The following is a 7,523-nucleotide window of genomic DNA, read 5'->3' as shown; positions in this document are numbered from 1 at the left end:
AAATGAGTCGTCTGCAATCTTACGAGCACTGAAAATGTCCAAATGTGGTGAAAATTTGACTGCGAGAACTTGAAATGTGTGCAAAGATGTGTTGAACTGCCCCATTTGATGCTTATAATGCCATTTGAGTCAAGGTTCAGTTGAATAACCTCAAAATATGGCATTTTGGGCCAAAACGCCTTAGAAAATACAGACGCACAGGCACTTGGGTGACAGGCAGTGAAACTGGAAAACCTGACACAGACTATCAGATTGAGCTAGCTTTGGGTGTATTTATGTATGAAGGACTAATCGAAAGCGTTTTTCATAAAAAAATGCCGGGACGGGTTTAGTTAAAAGGGACCAAACTGCTTTGTTTAAAAAGTGTTATTTTTGGTAAGAAATGTATTGCACTTCACTATTTCTGGAAAATTTTCACAATTAAATGCATTTATCTTGTCCGGTTGATCAAAATATGCTATTTCCTGGTTTTCACAACTTTCGCCTTTTTTTTTTTTTTAAAAATGAGTCGTCTGCAATCTTACGAGCACTGAAAATGTCCAAATTTGGTGAAAATTTGACTGCGAGAACTTGAAATGTGTGCAAAGATGTGTAGAACTGCCCCATTTGATGCCTATAATGCCATTTGAGTCAAGGTTCAGTTGAATAACCTCAAAGTATGGCATTTTGGGCCAAAACGCCTTAGAAAATACAGACGCACAGGCACTTGGGTGACAGGCAGTGAAACTGGAAAACCTGACACAGACTATCAGATTGAGCTAGCTTTGGGTGTATTTATGTATGAAGGACTAATCGAAAGTGTTTTTCATAAAAATGCAGGGACGGGTTTAGTTATAGGAATGACGTCACCATTACGTCATATGTACTTCCGTTGTGTGGAAAATTCTCAATAAAAAAAAATGTTCTTATGATTGATAGACATGTTTTCACATGCTCAATACACTGTAAATCAAAACTATCATTATTCCTGAAACTTTTATACCTTAAGTATCTATTCTTGCTTGATTTATCATTTAGAGTAGAGATTTAAGCATAAACCGCTGCCCTATAGTTAAAGGTCATTTTGGAAGAACTGTCATGGCGGACGGTGCAATTTTTAGAGTTTGTTTTTCAAGTGGAGTGATTTTTCTTAGGAATAACTTGACCCCCCTTTTTTATTGGCTTAAAAGGTAATTTAAAGCTTGTACTTTAAGAATATATGTGGTTATCATAGCCTGCATTCGCTCAAAATGCCTTTAAATGTTGTCTAAAAATTATAACTTTACATTGAATTATATAGGGAATAACAATGGTGGTGTGTAACCAGTAACCTGAAAATTAATACCGGAAATAAATAACAACAGGTCGTCCTGCAAAATATTCCCGACAAAAAAGACTGTCAACAAATAGGCTGTTTTGCGGTTACCCGGACCTGATTTTGTCCTGACACGAGGAAATTTTGCTCGCGAAGAATGTAAAGCTTGGAAATACCTTCAAAAAAAGACGAAGTCGACGTTGCAGGTTTAAATTCTATGTAAAAGAAGTTCAGAAAATAGAGGAAATTCAGCAGTAAACAAAAAAATAATATGCGCGGCCAAAAAGTAGGTGCGGGCGCAAAAAAAAAAAAGTTTTTTTATTGTTTTTTTCGTTTTCCGGATTTTAGGTGCGGCAAGTCCGACGAACAAATGATCAATTTGTTGTGGCCTTATGACCACAATGCAAGAGGTCGGGGCCGGTATTCATATCACATCTTGAGTGAGTTCCTAACTTAAATCGATTGGCTGAGTTGTTCATTTTAAAGAACAGTTCAACGTGATACATAAATATATATATACATAAAAAATAAAGTGATTAAGTATTTTTTAAGTTATTATATCATATGAGCAGTATGATACTTAACTTAAGTATCATACGCTGTTTTATAAATACCGGGTCTGGAAGTTTGAAGCTTAATGTTAATTAATTCGTAACAATGTTGCTCACATTTAAAATGTTATTAAAACATTCTGTTAAATGGTTAATTGAATGCTAACACGATATATTGCTTAAAAGTGTTCAAAAATATGTCGTAACAGTAAAGCAGTTTCTGTAACGCGCTACAAGACTTAAAAATAACAAAAATAATTAAACAATTGATACACAATAAAACATACCTTTTTCTAATTTATATATCTATCCTTTAAGTGAATCCATAACTATTATTTTGGCATACAGACGGCATGCGGCATATATCTTCAAACAAACACCCAAAGATAGCCTCATTCATTTAGTTAATTGATCTATTCTGATAAACTATTCTGTAAATTATGAATATCGATTTTGAAGGCGACAAGAAAGGTTAAGCTTATAAAACATGTCTATGTAGAAGGTATATCTATCGAATGCATGTACAATGTCAACATAGAAGCTTTATTCAAGCAACAAAGATACGCCTTTAAGAGACTCGCTCATGTTTTTGCAAATTGCACTTTTTATGACGAAATAAAGTTTGGCAAATCATAAGGAGTGATGAAACTAAGATCATTCAACAAATGGTGTTTACGATCAGATATTTTATGTTTCAAGTCCACGATTTTGAATACTTAGCGTAAGTAACACGAGTTAGCAAAAGGTTTTATTGTCACTTTTCTAAATCTTGACTGGACCAGCGTTGGTAAGCACCCCTCTTCAACTGTTTTGTATTCTAAGGGTATTGTTTTCTGCAATTCGGTATCAAAGAGTAGAACAGTTATAATCTACTTGTTTTTAGATGCATTACCGGGGAACAAAATGGTGCCAAAACATGAGCGAGTACCACTATTTATGGGAAAGCAGTTAAAAGTTGTAAACAAATGTTAGAAAGAAACTATTTTCTCTCAGGCGAGTGCTCATGATTAATACATTCACGCTTACCCGATTACATCAGTTCTAAATTTTCGTTTCATTTATTTCAGCTAAATCGAATATAATCGCTGTATTTTGACCATTTCATTAAGCGGGTGACATCAAGTAGGCCCCATCAATCGGTTTCGATAAGATGTAGATTGGTTCTAAACTGTTCATTCAATAAATTTCTTCATTCTATTGTAGAATGTGTGGTATCCTCCTCGAAAAGAACATTGTTCAACCTTCAGTCACTTGCCTAGAAATGGTGAGGTTTCATTGATTTGTTTGTTTACTGCCCAGCTATATCCTTTATTGTTCACATCACAGCTGCTTGCTTAGAAATGGTAAAGTTTAGTATTGGCTATTGTTCACATCACAGCTGCTTGCTTAGAAGTGGTAGAGTTAAGTATTGTTTTTTGTTCACATCACAGCTGCTTGCCTAGAAATGGTAGAGTTAAGTATTGGCTAATATTCACATCAGAGCTGCTTTTCTAGAAAAGGTGACGTTTTATGTCTCTAATTTTTCACCTTACATTAACTTGCCAAGGAAAGTTTATGTTCCGTATATATGTCAGTGTTTACCTCACAGCCACTTGCCTATACATAATGAGGTTTCATATATTTCATTGAAAACTTCACAAACGCTTTACTATAAAAGGTGAGGTTTCATATATGCTATTGTCAGCTCACAGCCACTTTCCTATCAAGGGTTGGTTTTGAGCGTAACGCTTACTAAGAATAGAAAGGAATTGCTCTCTGATTATTTGTTTAATGAAATAAGTGTTTGATAAACATCATTATAATATATTTGATATTGACATTGGGAAACAAATAGCTAGTTTGGTTTAACGCCGCTGGTGTATATGGATTATTTAGGCAATATCAACAGTTGTTCGTCAGGTTTACCTCTCCTCTTTTTTACATCAAATATCTTCACTGTTCACAGGTTGATTAAGTACCTGATGTACCAAGGTCGGGGCCTTTTACAAAATTACACCCCTTTAATTTCTCTGTTTAGAGGTTCTTTAAGTTCATGATGTACCCAGGTCAAGGCCGTGTACAGAATAACACCCATTACATTCCGTGTGTATAGGTTGTTTAAATACCTAATGTACCCAGGTTAGGGCCTTGTCAGAATATATGTCGTTTTCCTGAGAGCCATATAACGTGCTAGGATGAAATACCTGCCAAAATTACTGACATTGAAGGAAAAAGGGTCCAAAGTATTGCAGCTGTAATAATTAATGTGGAAAGAGCAATTGATAAATTTAAAGGCCTAGTTTAAAGAATGTTGGGCAGGATAATCCCCTTCTGTGCATCTCCTGTTTATAACACTGGTGTCAGAGAAGCTTTTTCCTTTGTGTTTGTTTATTGGCATAGGGCCATTTAGCGTTGACACTTTTCATGATATCATTAAATCATATAAAAAAAACATGCATAGCCAATGCATTTATTAATAAAACCGATTGGAAATGAATTCTAAACAAATAATAAATAAACAAAAAACAAACACTTTAAATGGAACTTGTATCAAAGAACTTTGGCAACACAGTCTTTTTAAGTGAAAATTGATTGTTACTTAGAACTAAAATAAAAGGTATATGAACACGAGTTTATTATAAGCACAGCATGAAAACATTGAAATGCATTATCGTGATTACAGTTGTAATTCATGTAAATATATTTAATCAAAATTTCAAAAAGAAGCAAAACTACGTATTATGAATATGAGGGATTTTTTTTAAATTGGTACTATGAACCACATACACATAAATATATATTCCAAATCCAGGATCAAAAACTTTTAACTTAAAAAAACAACAAGACAATTCAATGAGCAGACAGGAGCACTGACAGTAAAATAGTAATCGAAAATACATATTTCAGAGAAACAACTACAGAACATATAATTTTAGTAAAATAAAAACCACACTTAGACATTTAAGTAAAATAAAAACAGTACATTAGATTTCAGTGAACTTTTTATATCACACACAGATCAAACATTGTTAAACCAGAACAACAGAAGTGATCATTTTTAACCAGCTATTCATTAAAATTATTATTCTATATAAGTTATTCATTTGCCGGAATAGCTGATTTGAGCAAGTGCATTTTCTCATATACATGCATCTGTCATGGTTCTAAATTAAATGCAAAATCTTGGTAACATCACCGGTGCATAATATGATTATTCAGTGTTACAATAATTTTGCAACATTCCACCCTGCAGCCTTGTGGTTCTGCGTTGCAATGTAGTACAGGCTAGCATCATGGCTGTAAAATTAAACATGGATAAAGGTAGTGAATGGCATTGTTTGGTACATAAAACAAATGTGTTTAACATATTCTTTAACAACAAAACCCGCTTCACTCAAAATTATTCAATTAATTTCGATAAAATCCAAATGGAAAAGAAAAGTCGAGAAACTATCCGAAATCCACTACCCACTTCGATGACAGGATTTCTGATAAAATACAGTATTTTTTTTTGGGAGACGCGGTTCATTGTTAGAATGATATACTAGCAAAATAAAAGTAACACAATTACCAAATTCGACAAGATATACAGCGCATATGATTGATTTCCTGTAATGTACAGCGATAATCAAAGCAGGTTTATGCACATAAACTGGTTTAAACCCCCAGTAAATTTACATTTTACTGACCGTTCCAAGGCGGTACCTATAACAGTGCTTGATAAATAACCCTTATATATATATATACTACAGATATTAAGGTGACCATATATATTTTAATCTAGGCATTATGGGGACCGCTGGATTAAGGCGACAAAAATTGGTCTCCTTAATATTTTCAGTCAAGATTTGATGTATCAAATGTCAATAAAAATGTCCATTGACAGTAAGTTGATAAGCTTGAATGTTTATTTACGAGATCATTTCATTGTTTTAAATATTATTCTCTTTTAATATCAAAAAAAATATTCTTAAACTTTTGTGTTAGTATATTTGTGTATCCATAAAAATAGCTATTAAGGCGACCAGGGAAAAAATCATAATTTTTGTCAAAAATAGCTATATACTAAGCATTTTTTATTTGTTTTACTTTATTTAAAGCTCATTGTATATTATCCCGGAGTTTCATTCCATAAAAACAGAAATGAGGAAATTCGATATTTCGTGTACCATCAGCATCCAAATTTTCAAGTATAATTACAGAAATTTAACTTTCCGAAATATAACGGAAATTTTCGGGTATCTCCGTGGTACCATCTCCGTGCAATTATGCAGTATGGCGTTTATCTCTTACGGAAAGAATATGGTAACTTGGTTAGTGTTTAAAATACATATTCAACGTTTTTTCGTTTATTTTTATGACTTTTGTACAGTTGTATAAATCGTCCACCCTTTGGATGTAAAGCAAATGATTTATCCGGATTTTGTTCATCCGAAACTAAATCACTAGTATCAACATCCGGTGTAATTTTTGCTTGTATTTTGGAGAAACTCGATTGATTTCTAGCAAACTTGGTTTACCACTACATCGTCGCTTATTATTATTTGGTATGTTCCAATCTAAAAAGTGATTTGCTCCCTTAACATCTCAGATTTTAATAAATAAAAGACGAAAGGATACAAATGCCTTACATTTTGTTTGTCAATGTCATGTCATTAGTCATTCTCATCACCTTTGAATAGCAGAACAGAACGAACTGTCAACACTATCACCAATTCGTATTGTGGCTTTTTGCATGTGTCTTAAATTCTCATATTTGATAATAAATGCAACAATAAAATATTTCCCTTATTCTGCCACAGTTATGCACCAGTCAATTGTAACAATGGCGCCCAGGTCTTGTTATCGGGGATAGCAGGGGAAATTGGCCATGTTTTTACCTTCCAGGTTGACCGGCAGTGCTGAGTGAATGCGGTGTTATTGTTTTTGCGCTGATAACAGGGAATGGGCCTAACCTAGGATGTCCCCAGGGGCATTTGACGGGGATCTGGTCATTTCGTAACCTTACCATTTCGTAACTGCTGATCTTGGTTATTTGGTAACCATTCTGTTAGTCAATTCGTAACCGTCAAGTAATCAATTGCTCATATAATAACCACCAGTTAACAAGGTGATAAATAGTACACTTAGCACCTCGTTAAGTGTATTGTTCGAACCTGGATGTATATGGCACAGCAACCAAGACACCAATTGGGAGACATTACTCAAATTCTCACTAGTAACAAGCCAATAATTTATGTTACTCAATAGTTATTAGATATATATATATCATGCTAAATTAGAAATGATTTGTTATACTACCAAAATATGTTAATTATTTTCTTACATTTTGCTTACTTATAAACAATAATTAAAGACTGATCGTGATGTATTTTTGAGTAAAATTACATTTACACAAATGATCATTCTCGACCTATTTCATTGACTATATTTGTTTGAATTGTTTAAAACGAACAAAATTTTGTTCTGTTTTTTTCTCAATTGATTCATATTCTGCATACTTTATATCAGAAACCGACAAAAAACAACCTTAAATTATTAGTTAGGCCAAATAAAAAAAATAGGTCTGTTTCAGGTTACCCGACCGACCCTATTTTTTCCCGCCGACCCTAACCTTTTTTTCCCTGAAAAGAATGTGATTTGGGTACGAAAAGCATTTGTTACGAAATGTATGTACGTAAAGTTGACAATATTAGAGT

Source organism: Mya arenaria, chromosome 8 (assembly GCF_026914265.1).
Source record: "Mya arenaria isolate MELC-2E11 chromosome 8, ASM2691426v1".
Classification (NCBI taxonomy): domain Eukaryota; kingdom Metazoa; phylum Mollusca; class Bivalvia; order Myida; family Myidae; genus Mya; species Mya arenaria.
This window is presented reverse-complemented; position numbering follows the sequence as displayed.